This window comes from Chiloscyllium plagiosum, unplaced genomic scaffold, assembly GCF_037043375.1.
Source record: "Chiloscyllium plagiosum isolate Xiang-an unplaced genomic scaffold, Cpla_swu_hap1 HiC_scaffold_50, whole genome shotgun sequence".
Lineage (NCBI taxonomy): Eukaryota > Metazoa > Chordata > Chondrichthyes > Orectolobiformes > Hemiscylliidae > Chiloscyllium > Chiloscyllium plagiosum.
Window position 1 is genome coordinate 52,377,815 of NW_028270188.1, and position 16,095 is coordinate 52,393,909.

Sequence of the window (16,095 nt, forward strand, 5' to 3'; positions counted from 1 at the left end):
ATCAGAGTGGGGTGCTGGAAAAGCACAGCAGGTCAGGCAGCATCCGAGGAGCAGGAGAATCGACGTTTCGGGCAAAGGCCCCTCATCAGGAATGAGGCTTTTGCCTGAAACGTCAATGGGGAGAGGGCGCTGTGGGAGGGTCAGTGCTGAGGGAGTGGGCGCTGTGGGAGGGTCAGTGCTGAGGGAGCGGGCGCTGTCGGAGGGTCAGTGCTGAGGGAGTGGGCGCTGTGGGAGGGTCAGTGCTGAGGGAGCGGGTGCTGTGGGAGGGTCAGTGCTGAGGGAGCGGGCGCTGTGGGAGGGTCTGTGCTGAGGGAGTGGGTGCTGTGGGAGGGTCAGTGCTGAGGGAGTGGGTGCTGTGGGAGGGTCAGTGCTGAGGGAGTGGGTGCTGTCGGAGGGTCAGTGCTGAGGGAGTGGGTGCTGTGGGAGGGTCAGTGCTGAGGGAGCGGGTGCTGTGGGAGGGTCAGTGCTGAGGGAGCGGGCGCTGTGGGAGGGTCAGTGCTGAGGGAGCGGGTGCTGTGGGAGGGTCAGTGCTGAGGGAGTGGGTGCTGTGGGAGGGTCAGTGCTGAGGGAGTGGGTGCTGTCGGAGGGTCAGTTCTGAGGGAGTGGGCGCTGTCGGAGGGTCAGTGCTGAGGGAGCAGGCGTTGTGGGAGGGTCAGTGCTGAGGGAGTGGGTGCTGTCGGAGGGTCAGTGCTGAGGGAGCAGGCGTTGTGGGAGGGTCAGTGCTGAGGGAGTGGGTGCTGTGGGAGGGTCAGTGCTGAGGGAGCGGGCGCTGTGGGAGGGTCAGTGCTGAGGGAGCGGGTGCTGTGGGAGGGTCAGTGCTGAGGGAGCGGGCGCTGTGGGAGGGTCAGTGCTGAGGGAGCGGGTGCTGTGGGAGGGTCAGTGCTGAGGGAGTGGGTGCTGTGGGAGGGTCAGTGCTGAGGGAGTGGGTGCTGTCGGAGGGTCAGTGCTGAGGGAGTGGGTGCTGTCGGAGGGTCAGTGCTGAGGGAGTGGGTGCTGTGGGAGGGTCAGTGCTGAGGGAGCGGGTGCTGTGGGAGGGTCAGTGCTGAGGGAGCGGGCACTGTGGGAGGGTCAGTGCTGAGGGAGCGGGTGCTGTGGGAGGGTCAGTGCTGAGGGAGTGGGTGCTGTGGGAGGGTCAGTGCTGAGGGAGTGGGTGCTGTCGGAGGGTCAGTGCTGAGGGAGTGGGCGCTGTCGGAGGGTCAGTGCTGAGGGAGCAGGCGTTGTGGGAGGGTCAGTGCTGAGGGAGTGGGTGCTGTCGGAGGGTCAGTGCTGAGGGAGCAGGCGTTGTGGGAGGGTCAGTGCTGAGGGAGTGGGTGCTGTGGGAGGGTCAGTGCTGAGGGAGCGGGCGCTGTGGGAGGGTCAGTGCTGAGGGAGCGGGCGCTGTCGGAGGGTCAGTGCTGAGGGAGTGGGCGTTGTGGGAGGGTCAGTCCTGAGGGAGAGGGTGCTGTGGGAGGGTCAGTGCTGAGGGAGTGGGTGCTGTGGGAGGGTCAGTGCTGAGGGAGCGGGCGCTGTGGGAGGGTCAGTGCTGAGGGAGCGGGTGCTGTGGGAGGGTCAGTGCTGAGGGAGTGGGTGCTGTGGGAGGGTCAGTGCTGAGGGAGCGGGCTGTGTGGGAGGGTCAGTGCTGAGAGAGTGGGTGCTGTGGGAGGGTCAGTGCTGAGGGAGCGGGTGCTGTGGGAGGGTCAGTGCTGAGGGAGTGGGTGCTGTGGGAGGGTCAGTGCTGAGGGAGTGGGTGCTGTCGGAGGGTCAGTGCTGAGGGAGCGGGCGCTGTGGGAGGGTCAGTGCTGAGGGAGTGGGTGCTGTGGGAGGATCAGTGCTGAGGGAGCGGGTGCTGTGGGAGGGTCAGTGCTGAGGGAGTGGGCGCTCTGGGAGGGTCAGTGCTGAGGGAGTGGGTGCTGTGGGAGGGTCAGTGCTGAGGGAGTGGGTGCTGTGGGAGGGTCAGTGCTGAGGGAGCGGGTGCTGTCGGAGGGTCGCTGCTGAGGGAGTGGGTGCTGTGGGAGTGTCAGTGCTGAGGGAGTGGGTGCTGTGGGAGGGTCAGTGCTGAGGGAGCGGGTGCTGTGGGAGTGTCAGTGCTGAGGGAGTGGGTGCTGTGGGAGGGTCAGTGCTGAGGGAGCGGGTGCTGTCGGAGGGTCGCTGCTGAGGGAGTGGGTGCTGTGGGAGTGTCAGTGCTGAGGGAGCGGGTGCTGTCGGAGGGTCAGTGCTGAGGGAGTGGGTGCTGTCGGAGGGTCAGTGATGAGGGAGTGGGTGATGTGGGAGGGTCAGTGCTGAGGGAGTGGGCGCTGTCGGAGGGTCAGTGCTGAGGGAGCAGGCGTTGTGGGAGGGTCAGTGCTGAGGGAGCGGGCGCTGTGGGAGGGTCAGTGCTGAGGGAGCGGGCGCTGTCGGAGGGTCAGTGCTGAGGGAGTGGGCGTTGTGGGAGGGTCAGTCCTGAGGGAGAGGGTGCTGTGGGAGGGTCAGTGCTGAAGGAGCGGGTGCTGTCGGAGGGTCAGGGCTGAGGGAGTGGGCGCTGTCAGAGGGTCAGTGCTGAGGGAGTGGGTGCTGTCGGAGGGTCAGGGCTGAGGGAATGGGTGCTGTCGGAGCGTCAGTGCTGGGGGAGTGGGTGCTGTCGGAGGGTCAGTGCTGAGGGAGTGGATGCTGTGGGAGGGTCAGTGCTGAGGGAGCGGGTGCTGTCGGAGGGTCAGTGCTGAGGGAGTGGGTGCTGTCGGAGGGTCAGTGCTGAGGGAGTGGGTGCTGTCGGAGGGTCAGCGCTGAGGGAGTGGCTGCTGTGGGAGGGTCAGTACTGAGGGAGCGGATGTTGTTGGAGGGTCAGTGCTGAGGGAGCGGGCACTGTCGGAGTGTCAGTGCTGAGGGAGTGGGCGCTGTGGGAGGGTCAGTGCTGAGGGAGTGGGTGCTGTGGGAGGGTCAGTGCTGAGGGAGCGGGTGCTGTCGGAGGGTCAGGGCTGAGGGAGTGGGTGCTGTTGGAGGGTCAGTGCTGAGGGAGCGGGTGCTGTGGGACGGTCAGTGCTGAGGGCGTGGGTGCTGTGGGAGGGTCAGTGCTGAGGGAGCGGGCTGTGTGGGAGGGTCAGTGCTGAGAGAGTGGGTGCTGTGGGAGGGTCAGTGCTGAGGGAGCGGGTGCTGTGGGAGGGTCAGTGCTGAGGGAGCGGGTGCTGTCGGAGGGTCAGGGCTGAGGGAGTGGGTGCTGTTGGAGGGTCAGTGCTGAGGGAGCGGGTGCTGTGGGACGGTCAGTGCTGAGGGCGTGGGTGCTGTGGGAGGGTCAGTGCTGAGGGCGTGGGTGCTGTGGGAGGGTCAGTGCTGAGGGAGCGGGTGCTGTGGGAGGGTCAGTGCTGAGGGAGTGGGTGCTGTGGGAAGGTCAGTGCTGAGGGAGTGGGTGCTGTCGGAGAGTCAGTGCTGAGGGAGCGGGCGCTGTGGGAGGGTCAGTGCTGAGGGAGTGGGTGCTGTGGGAGGGTCAGTGCTGAGGGAGTGGGCGCTGTGGGAGGGTCAGTGCTGAGGGAGTGGGCGCTGTGGGAGGGTCAGTGCTGAGGGAGCGGGCGCTGTGGGAGGGTCAGTGCTGAGGGAGCGGGTGCTGTGGGAGGGTCAGTGCTGAGGGAGTGGGTGCTGTGGGAGGGTCAGTGCTGAGGGAGCGGGCTGTGTGGGAGGGTCAGTGCTGAGGGAGTGGGTGCTGTGGGAGGGTCAGTGCTGAGGGAGTGGGTGCTGTGGGAGGGTCAGTGCTGAGGGAGCGGGTGCTGTGGGAGGGTCAGTGCTGAGGGAGTGGGTGCTGTGGGAGGGTCAGTGCTGAGGGAGTGGGTGCTGTGGGAGGGTCAGTGCTGAGGGAGCGGGTGCTGTGGGAGGGTCAGTGCTGAGGGAGCGGGTGCTGTGGGAGGGTCAGTGCTGAGGGAGCGGGTGCTGTCGGTGGGTTAGTGCTGAGGGAGTGGGCGCTGTGGGAGGGTCAGTGCTGAGGGAGTGGGTGCTGTGGGAGGGTCAGTGCTGAGGGAGTGGGCGCTGTGGGAGGGTCAGTGCTGAGGGAGCGGGTGCTGTGGGAGGGTCAGTGCTGAGGGAGCGGGCGCTGTCAGGGAAATCCTGTCAAAGCTGGTTGCGATATAGGCCCGAAACCTACTAACTTCTAAATGCTAATAAATGCTAATTTACTGTTATTAATTTATCTTCAGCCGTTGAAGGAAAGTTAATCTCTCTGTAATATTAACGCAGGTCCCCTCAATCATTCTCAATATGCAAATTGGGAATAATTTCCTTTCACGGTCCACAGATGAGTTACTGCTTGGTGGTTTGGGGGCGGCTGAACAGGTTTTTGTATAGTTGCCGAACAACGGGCCCTTCCACCCTCCTGGTGCTCCTGGTTCAGCTCCCATCCCCCCAGTGTGTACCCCACGCCAACCCCCCCCACTCCCTGTGGGATCGGGTCCCCCATTCGCCCCACCCACTCCCCGTGGGAGCGAGTCCCCCATTCGCCCCACCCACTCCCCGTGGGAGCGAGTCCCCCATTCTCCCCCCACTCCCCGTGGGAGCGAGTCCCCCATTCTCCCCCCCCACTCGCCGTGGGAGCGAGTCCTCCATTCACCCCCGCAACTCCCCGTGGGAGCAAGTCCCCCATTCTCCCCCCCCCACTCCCCGTGGGAGCGAGTCCCCCATTCTCCCCCCACTCCCCGTGGGAGCGAGTCCCCCATTCTCCCCCCCCCACTCCCCGTGGGAGTGAGTCCCCCATTCTCCCCCCACTCCCCGTGGGAGTGAGTCCCCCATTCTCCCCCCACTCCCCGTGGGAGTGAGTCCCCATTCTCCCCCCCTCCCCGTGGGAGCGAGTTCCCCATTCCCCCCCACTCCACGTGGGGAGTAATGCCACTGGTGTATTATACTGTAACAGTCCTGTCCCTATGATGGGGAGCAATGCACTGGTGTATTATACTGTAACAGTCCTGTCCCTATGATGGGTGCAATGCCACTGGTGTATTATACTGTAACAGTCCTGTCGCTATGATGGGGAGCAATGCCACTGGTGTATTATACTGTAACAGTCCTGTCCCTATGATGGGGAGCAATGCCACTGGTGTATTATACTGTAACAGTCCTGTCCCTATGATGAGGAGCAATGCCACTGGTGTATTATACTGTAACAGTCCTGTCCCTATGATGGGTGCAATGCCACAGGTGTATTATACTGTAACAGTCCTGTCCCTATGATGGGGAGCAATGCCACTGGTGTATTATACTGTAACAGTCCTGTCCCTATGATGGGGTGCAATGCCACTGGTGTATTATACGGTAACAGTCCTGTCCGTATGATGGGGATCAATGGCACTGGTGTATTATACTGTAACAGTCCTGTCCCTATGATGGGGAGCAATGCCACTGGTGTATTATACTGTAACAGTCCTGTCCCTATGATGGGGAGCAATGCCACTGGTGTATTATACTGTAACAGTCCTGTCGCTATGATGGGGAGCAATGCCACTGGTGTATTATACTGTAACAGTCCTGTCCCTATGATGGGGAGCAATGCCACTGGTGTGTTATACTGTAACAGCCCTGTCCCTATGATGGGGAGCAATGCCACTGGTGTATTATACTGTAACAGTCCTGTCCCTATGATGGGGAGCAATGCCACTGGTGTGTTATACTGTAACAGCCCTGTCCCTATGATGGGGAGCAATGCCACTGGTGTATTATACTGTAACAGTCCTGTCCCTATGATGGGGAGCAATGCCACTGGTGTGTTATACTGTAACAGCCCTGTCCCTATGATGGGGAGCAATGCCACTGGTGTATTATACTGTAACAGTCCTGTCCCTATGATGGGGAGCAATGCCACTGGTGTATTATACTGTAACAGTCCTGTCCCTATGATGGGGAGCAATGCCACAGGTGTATTATACTGTAACAGTCCTGTCCCTATGTTGGGGAGCAATGCCACTGGTGTATTATACTGTAACAGTCCTGTCTCTATGATGGGGAGCAATGGCCCTGGTGTATTATACTGTAACAGTCCTGTCCCTATGATGGGGAGCAATGCCACAGGTGTATTATAATGTAACAGTCCTGTCCCTATGATGGGGAGCAATGCCATTGGTGTATTATACTGTAACAGTCCTGTCCCTATGATGGGGAGCAATGCCACTGGTGTATTATACTGTAACAGTCCTGTCCCTATGATGGGGAGCAATGCAATTGGTCTATTATAATGTAACAGTCCTGTCGCTATGATGGGGAGCAATGCCACAGGTGTATTATACTGTAACAGTCCTGTCCCTATGATGGGGAGCAATGCCACTGGTGTATTATACTGTAACAGTCCTGTCCCTATGATGGGGAGCAATGCCATTGGTGTATTATACTGTAACAGTCCAGTCCCTATGATGGGGAGCAATGCCATTGGTCTATTATAATGTAACAGTCCTGTCGCTATGATGGGGAGCAATGCCACATGTGTATTATACTGTAACAGTCCTGTCCCTATGATGAGGAGCAATGTCACTGGTGTATTATACTGTAACAGTCCTGTCCCTATGATGGGGAGCAATGCCACTGGTGTGTTATACTGTAACAGCCCTGTCCCTATGATGGGGAGCAATGCCACTGGTGTATTATACTGTAACAGTCCTGTCCCTATGATGGGGAGCAATGCCATTGGTCTATTATAATGTAACAGTCCTGTCGCTATGATGGGGAGCAATGCCACAGGTGTATTATACTGTAACAGTCCTGTCCCTATGATGGGGAGCAATGCCACTGGTGTATTATACTGTAACAGTCCTGTCCCTATGATGGGGAGCAATGCTATTGGTGTATTATACTGTAACAGTCCAGTCCCTATGATGGGGAGCAATGCCATTGGTCTATTATAATGTAACAGTCCTGTCGCTATGATGGGGAGCAATGCCACAGGTGTATTATACTGTAACAGTCCTGTCCCTATGATGGGGAGCAATGCCACTGGTGTATTATACTGTAACAGTCCTGTCGCTATGATGGGGAGCAATGCCACTGGTGTATTATACTGTAACAGTCCTGTCCCTATGATGGGGAGCAATGCCACTGGTGTATTAAACTGTAACAGTCCTGTCCCTATGATGGGGAGCAATGCCACTGGTGTATTATACTGTAACAGTCCTGTCCCTATGATGGGGAGCAATGCCATTGGTGTATTATACTGTAACAGTCCTGTCCCTATGATGGGGAGCAATGCCACTGGTGTATTATACTGTAACAGTCCTGTCGCTATGATGGGGTGCAATGCCACAGGTGTATTATACTGTAACAGTCCTGTCCCTATGATGGGGAGCAATGCCACTGGTGTATTATACTGTAACAGACCTGTCCCTATGATGGGGAGCAATGCCACTGGTGTATTATACTGTAACAGTCCTGTCCCTATGATGGGGAGCAATGCCACTGGTGTATTATACTGTAACAGTCCTGTCGCTATGATGGGGAGCAATGCCACTGGTGTATTATACTGTAACAGCCCTGTCCCTATGATGAGGAGCAATACCACTGGTGTATTATACTGTAACAGTCCTGTCCCTATGATCGGGAGCAATGCCACTGGTGTATTATACTGTAACAGTCCTGTCCCTATGATGGGGAGCAATGCCACTGGTGTATTATACTGTAACAGTCCTGTCCCTATGATGGCGAGCAATGCCACTGGTGTATTATACTGTAACAGTCCTGTCCCTATGATGGGGAGCAATGCCATTGGTGTATTATAATGTAACAGTCCTGTCCCTATGATGGGGAGCAATGCCACTGGTGTATTATACTGTAACAGTCCTGTCCCTATGATGGGGAGCAATGCCACTGGTGTATTATACTGTAACAGTCCTGTCGCTATGATGGGGAGCAATGCCACTGGTGTATTATACTGTAACAGTCCTGTCCCTATGATGGGGAGCAATGCCACTGGTGTATTATACAGTAACAGTCCTGTCCCTATGATGGGGAGCAATGCCATTGGTGTATTATACTGTAACAGTCCTGTCCCTATGATGGGGAGCAATGCCACTGGTGTATTATACTGTAACAGTCCTGTCCCTATGATGGGGAGCAATGCCACTGGTGTATTATACTGGAACAGTCCTGTCCCTATGATTGGGAGCAATGCCATTGGTGTATTATACTGTAACAGTCCTGTCCCTATGATGGAGAGCAATGGCACTGGTGTATTATCCTGTAACAGTCCTGTCCCTATGATGGGGAGCAATGTCACAGGTGTATTATGCTGTTACAGTCCTGTCCCTATGATGGGGAGCAATGCCACTGGTGTATTATACTGTAACACCCCTGTCGCTATGATGGGGAGCAATGCCACCGATGTGTTATACTGTAACAGTCCTGTCCCTATGATGGGGAGCAAGGTCACTGGTGTATTATACTGTAACAGACCTGTCCCTATGATGGGGAGCAAGGTCACTGGTGTATTGTACTGTAACAGTGCAGACCCTATGATGGGGAGCAATGCCACAGGTGTATTATACTGTAACAGTCCTGTCCCTATGATGGGTGCAATGCCACTGGTGTATTATACTGTAACAGTCCTGTCCCTATGATGGGGAGCAAGGTCACTGGTGTATTATACTGTAACAGACCTGTCCCTATGATGGGGAGCAAGGTCACTGGTGTATTGTACTGTAACAGTGCAGACCCTATGATGGGGAGCAATGCCACAGGTGTATTATACTGTAACAGTCCAGTCCCTATGATGGGGAGCAATGCCACTGGTGTATTATACTGTAACAGACCTGTCCCTAGGATGTGGAGCAATGTCACAGGTGTATTATACTGTAAGAGTCCTGTCGCTATGATGGGGAGCAATGCCACTGGTGTATTATACTGTAACAGTCCTGTCCCTATGATGGGGAGCAATGCCACTGGTGTGTTATACTGTAACAGTGCAGACCCTAAGATGGGTGCAATGCCACTAGTGCATTATACTGTAACAGACCTGTCCCTAGGATGTGGAGCAATGTCACAGGTGTATTATACTGTAAGAGTCCTGTCGCTATGATGGGGAGCAATGCCACTGGTGTATTATACTGTAACAGTCCTGTCCCTATGATGGGGAGCAATGCCACTAATGTGTTATACTGTAACAGTCCTGTCCCTATGATGGGGAGCAATGCCACTGGTGTATTATAGTGTAACTGTCCTGTCCGTATGATCGGGAGCAATGCCACTGGTGTATTATACTGTAACAGTCCTGTCCCTATGATGGGGAGCAATGCCACTGGTGTATTATACTGTAACAGTCCTGTCTCTATGATGGGGAGCAATGCCACTGGTGTGTTATACTGTAACAGTGCTGTCTCAATGATGGGGAGCAATGCCACTGGTGTATTATAGTGTAACAGTCCTGTCGCTATGATGGGGAGCAATGCCACTGGTGTGTTATACTGTAACAGTGCTGTCTCAATGATGGGGAGCAATGCCACTGGTGTATTATACTGTAACAGTCCTGTCTCTATGATGGGGAGCAATGCCACTGGTGTGTTATACTGTAACAGTGCTGTCTCAATGATGGGGAGCAATGCCACTGGTGTATTATACTGTAACAGTCCTGTCCCTATGATGGGGAGCAATGCCACTGTGGTATTATACTGTAACAGTCCCGTCCCTATGATGGGGAGCAATGCCACTGGTGTATTATACTGTAACAGTCCTGTCCCTATGATGGGGAGCAATGCCACAGGTGTATTATGCTGTCACAGTCCTGTCCCTATGATGGGGAGCAATGCACTGGTGTATTATACTGTAACAGTCCTGTCCCTATGATGGAGAGCAATGCCACTAGTGTATTATACTGTAACAGTCCTGTCGCTATGATGGGGAGCAATGCCACTGGTGTATTATACTGTAGCAGTCCTGTCCCTATGATGGGGAGCAATGCCACTGGTGTATTATACTGTAACAGTCCTGTCCCAATGATGGGGAGCAATGCCACTGGTGTATTATACTGTCACAGTCCTGTCCCTATGATGGGGAGCAATGCCACTGGTGTATTATACTGTAACAGTCCTCTCGCTATGATGGGGAGCAATGCCACTGGTGTATTATACTGTAACAGTCCTGTCACTATGATGGGGAGCAATGCCACTGGTGTATTATACTGGAACAGTCCTGTCGCTATGATCGGGAGCAATGCCACTGGTGTCTTATACTGTAGCAGTCCTGTCCCTATGATGGGGAGCAATGCCACTGGTGTGTTATACTGTAACAGTGCAGACCCTAAGATGGGTGCAATGCCACTAGTGCATTATACTGTAACAGACCTGTCCCTAGGATGGGGAGCAATGTCACAGGTGTATTATACTGTAAGAGTCCTGTCGCTATGATGGGGACCAATGCCACTGGTGTATTATACTGTAACAGTCCTGTCCCTATGATGGGGAGCAATGCCACTAATGTGTTATACTGTAACAGTCCTGTCCCTATGATGGGGAGCAATGCCACTGGTGTATTATACTGTAACAGTCCTGTCGCTGTGATGGGGAGCAATGCCACTGGTGTATTATAGTGTAACTGTCCTGTCCCTATGATCGGGAGCAATGCCACTGGTGTATTATACTGTAACAGTCCTGTCTCTATGATGGGGAGCAATGCCACTGGTGTGTTATACTGTAACAGTGCTGTCTCAATGATGGGGAGCAATGCCACTGGTGTATTATAGTGTAACAGTCCTGTCGCTATGATGGGGAGCAATGCCACTGTGGTATTATACTGTAACAGTCCGGTCCCTATGATGGGGAGCAATGCCACTGGTGTATTATACTGTAACAGTCCTGTCCCTATGATGGGGAGCAATGCCACTGGTATGTTATACTGTAACAGACCTGTCCCTATGATGGGAGCAATGCCACTGGTGTATTATTCTGTAACAGTCCTGTCCCTATGATGGGGAGCAATTCCAGTGGTGTGTTATACTGTAACAGTGCAGACCCGAAGATGGGTGCAATGCCACTGGTGCATTATACTGTAACAGACCTGTCCCTATGATGGGGAGCAATGTCACAGGTGTATTATACTGTAACAGTCCTGTCCCTATGATGGGGAGCAATGCCACTGGTGTATTATACTGTAACAGTCCTGTCGCTATGATGGGGAGCAATGCCACTGGTGTATTATACTGTAACAGTCCTGTCCCTATGATGGGGAGCAATGCCACTGGTGCATTATACTGTAACAGTCCTGTCGCTATGATGGGGAGCAATGCCACTGGTGTATTATACTGTAACAGTCCTGTCGCTATGATGGGGAGCAATGCCACTGGTGTATTATACTGTAACAGACCTGTCGCTATGATGGGGAGCAATGCCACTGGTGTATTATACTGTAACAGTCCTGTCGCTATGATGGGGAGCAATGCCACTGGTGTATTATACTGTAACAGACCTGTCCCTATGATGGGGAGTAATGCCACTGGTGTATTATACTGTAACAGTCCTGTCCCTATGATGGGGAGCAATGCCACTGGTGTATTATACTGTAACAGTCCTGTCGCTATGATGGGGAGCAATGCCACTGGTGTATTATACTGTAACAGTCCTGTCCCTATGATGGGGAGCAATGCCACTGGTGTATTATACTGTAACAGACCTGTCCCTATGATGGGGAGTAATGCCACTGGTGTATTATACTGTAACAGTCCTGTCCCTATGATGGGGAGCAATGCCACTGGTGTATTATACTGTAACAGACCTGTCCCTATGATGGGGAGTAATGCCACTGGTGTATTATACTGTAACAGTCCTGTCCCTACGATGGGGAGCAATGCCACAGGTGTATTATACTGTAACAGTCCTGTCCCTATGATGGGGAGCAATGCCACTGGTGTATTAGACTGTAACAGACCTGTCCCTATGATGGGGAGCAATGCCACTGGTGTATTATACTGTAACAGTCCTGTCCCTATGATGGGGAGCAATGCCACTGGTGTATTATACTGTAACAGTCCTGTCGCTATGATCGGGAGCAATGGCACTGGTGTATTATACTGTAACAGTCCTGTCCCTATGATGGGGAGCAATGCCACTGGTGTATTATACTGTAACAGTCCTGTCCCTATGATGGGGAGCAATACCACTGGTGTATTATACTGTAACAGTCCTGTCTCTATGATGGGGAGCAATGCCACTGGTGTATTATACTGTAACAGTCCTGTCCCGATGATGGGGAGCAATGCCACAGGTGTATTATACTGTAACAGTCCTGTCCCTATGATGGGGAGCAATGCCACTGGTGTATTATACTGTAACAGCCCTGTCACTATGATGGGTAGCAATGCCACTGGTGTATTATACTGTAACAGTCATGTCCCTATGATGGGGAGCAATGCCACTGGTGTATTATACTGTAACAGTCCTGTCCCTATGATGGGGAGCAATGCCACTAGTGTATTATACTGTAACAGTCCTGTCGCTATGATGGGGAGCAATGCCACTGGTGTATTATACTGTAACAGTCCCGTCCCTATGATGGAGAGCAATGCCACTAGTGTATTATACTGTAACAGTCCTGTCCCTAAGATGGGTGCAATGCCACTGGTGTATTATACTGTAACAGACCTGTCCCTATGATGGGGAGCAATGCCACTGGTGTATTATACTGTAACAGTCCTGACCCTATGATGGGGAGCAATGCCACTGGTGTATTATACTGTAACAGTCCTGTCGCTATGATCGGGAGCAATGCCACTGGTGTATTATACTGTCACAGTCCTGTCGCTATGATGGGGCGCAATGCCACTGGTGTATTATACTGTAACAGTCCTGTCCCTATGATGGGGAGCAATGCCACTGGTGTATTATACTGTAACAGTCCTGTCCCTATGATGGAGAGCAATGCCACTAGTGTATTATACTGTAACAGTCCTGTCGCTATGATGGGGAGCAATGCCACTGGTGTATTATACTGTAACAGTCCTGTCCCTATGATGGAGAGCAATGCCACTAGTGTATTATACTGTAACAGTCCTGTCCCTAAGATGGGTGCAATGCCACTGGTGTATTATACTGTAGCAGTCCTGTCCCTATGATGGGGAGCAATGCCACAGGTGTATTATACTGTAGCAGTCCTGACCCTATGATGGGGAGCAATGCCACTGGTGTATTATACTGTAACAGTCCTGTCGCTATGATCGGGAGCAATGCCACTGGTGTATTATACTGTAACAGTTTCTGTCCCTATGATGGGGAACAATGCCACTGGTGTATTATACTGTAACAGTCCTGTCCCTACGATGGGGAGCAATGCCACTGGTGTATTATACTGTAACAGTCATGTCCCTATGATGGGGAGCAATGCCACTGGTGTATTATACTGTAACAGTCCTGTCCCTACGATGGGGAGCAATGCCACTGGTGTATTATACTGTAACAGTCCTGTCGCTATCATGGGGAGCAATGCCATTGGTGTATTATACTGTAACAGTCCTGTCGCTATGATCGGGAGCAATGCCACTGGTATCTTATACTGTAGCAGTCCTGTCCCTATGATGGGGAGCAATGCCACTGGTGTATTATACTGTAACAGTCCTGTCCCTATGATGGGGAGCAATGCCACTGGTGTGTTATACTGTAACAGTGCAGACCCTAAGATGGGTGCAATGCCACTGGTGCATTATACTGTAACAGACCTGTCCCTATGATGGGGAGCAATGTCACAGGTGTATTATACTGTAACAGTCCTGTCCCTATGATGGGGAGCAATGCCACAGGTGTATTATACTGTAACAGTCCTGTCCCTATGATGGGGAGCAATGCCACAGGTGTATTATACTGTAACAGTCCTGTCCCTATGATGGGGAGCAATGCCACTGGTGTATTATACTGTAACAGTCCTGTCGCTATGATGGGGAGCAGTGTCACTGGTGTATTATACTGTAACAGTCCTGTCCCTATGATGGGGAGCAATGCCACTGGTGTATTATACTGTAACAGTCCTGTCCCTATGAGGGGGAGCAATGCCACTGGTGTATTATACTGTAACAGACCTGTCCCTATGATGGGGAGCAATGCCACTGGTGTATTATACTGTAGCAGTCCTGTCCCTATGATGGGGAGCAATGCCACTGGTGTATTATACTGTAACGGTCCTGTCCCTATGATGGGGAGCAATGCCACTGGTGTATTATACTGTAACAGTCCTGTCCCTATGATGGCGAGCAATGCCACTGGTGTTTTATACTGTAACAGTCCTGTCCCTATGATGGGGAGCAATGCCAAGGGTGTATTATGCTGTCACAGTCCTATCGCTATGATGGGGCGCAATGCCACTGGTGTATTATACTGTAACAGTCCTGTCCCTATGATGGGGAGCAATGCACTGGTGTATTATACTGTAACAGTCCTGTCCCTATGATGGAGAGCAATGCCACTAGTGTATTATACTGTAACAGTCCTGTCGCTATGATGGGGAGCAATGCCACTGGTGTATTATACTGTAGCAGTCCTGTCCCTATGATGGGGAGCAATGCCACTGGTGTATTATACTGTAACAGTCCTGTCCCTATGATCGGGAGCAATGCCACTGGTGTATTATACTGTAACAGTCCTGTCCCTATGATGGGGAGCAATACCACTGGTTTATTATACTGTAACAGTCCTGTCCCTATGATGGGGAGCAATGCCACTGGTGTGTTATACTGTAACAGTGCAGACCCTAAGATGGGTGCAATGCCACTGGTGCATTATACTGTAACAGACCTGTCCCTATAATGGGGAGCAATGTCACAGGTGTATTATACTGTAAGAGTCCTGTCCCTATGATGGGAGCAATGCCACTGGTGTATTATACAGTAACAGTCCTGTCCCTATGATGGAGAGCAATGCCACTAGTGTAATATACTGTAACAGTCCTGTCGCTATGATGCGGAGCAATGCCACTGGTGTATTATACTGTAACAGTCCTGTCGCTATGATGGGGAGCAATGCCACTGGTGTATTATACTGTAGCAGTCCTGTCCCTATGATGGTGAGCAATGCCACTGGTGTATTATACTGTAAAACTCCTGTCGCTATGATCGGGAGCAATGCCACTGGTGTATTATACTGTAACAGTCCTGTCCCTATGATGGGGAGCAATGCCACTGGTGTATTATACTGTAACAGTCCTGTCCCTACGATGGGGAGCAATGCCACTGGTGTATTATACTGTAACAGTCATGTCCCTATGATGGGGAGCAATGCCACTGGTGTATTATACTGTAACAGTCCTGTCCCTAGGATGGGGAGCAATGTCACAGGTGTATTATACTGTAACAGTCCTGTCCCTATGATGGGGAGCAATGCCACAGGTGTATTATACTGTAACAGTCCTGTCCCTATGAGGGGGAGCAATGCCACTGGTGTATTATACTGAAACAGACCTGTCCCTATGATGGGGAGTAATGCCATAGGTGTATTATACTGTAACAGTCCTGTCCCTATGATCGGGAGCAATGCCACTGGTGTATTATACTGTAACAGTCCTGTCCCTATGATGGGGAGCAATACCACTGGTGTATTATACTGTAACGGTCCTGTCCCTATGATCGGGAGCAATGCCACTGGTGTATTATACTGTAACAGTCCTGTCCCTATGATGGGGAGCAATGCCACTGGTGTATTATACTGTAACGGTCCTGTCCCTATGATGGGGAGCAATGCCACTGGTGTATTATACTGTAACAGTCCTGTCCCTATGATGGGGAGCAATGCCACTGGTGTATTATACTGGAACAGACCTGTCCCTATAATGGGGAGCAATGCCACTGGTGTATTATACTGTAACAGTCCTGTCCCTATGATGGGGAGCAATGCCACTGGTGTATTATACTGTAACGGTCCTGTCGCTATGATGGGGAGCAATGCCACTGGTGTATTATACTGTAACAGTCCTGTCCCTATGATGGGGAGCAATGCCACTGGTGTATTATACTGTAACAGTCCTGTCCCTATAATGGGGAGCAATGCCACTGGTGTATTATACTGTAACAGACCTGTCCCTATGATGGGGAGTAATGCCATAGGTGTATTATACTGTAACAGTCCTGTCCCTATGATGGGGAGCAATGCCACTGGTGTATTATACTGTAACAGTCCTGTCCCTATGATGGCGAGCAATGCCACTGGTGTTTTATAC

At 52.5% G+C, this 16,095-nt stretch overlaps 1 protein-coding gene across 1 annotated transcript in view; it reads left to right on the forward strand.

Annotated features, from left to right (window-relative positions):
- Positions 1-16,095, forward strand: part of LOC122545367 (semaphorin-6D-like) — a 133,561-nt gene that overhangs the window by 46,322 nt on the left and 71,144 nt on the right. The window lies entirely within an intron of this gene.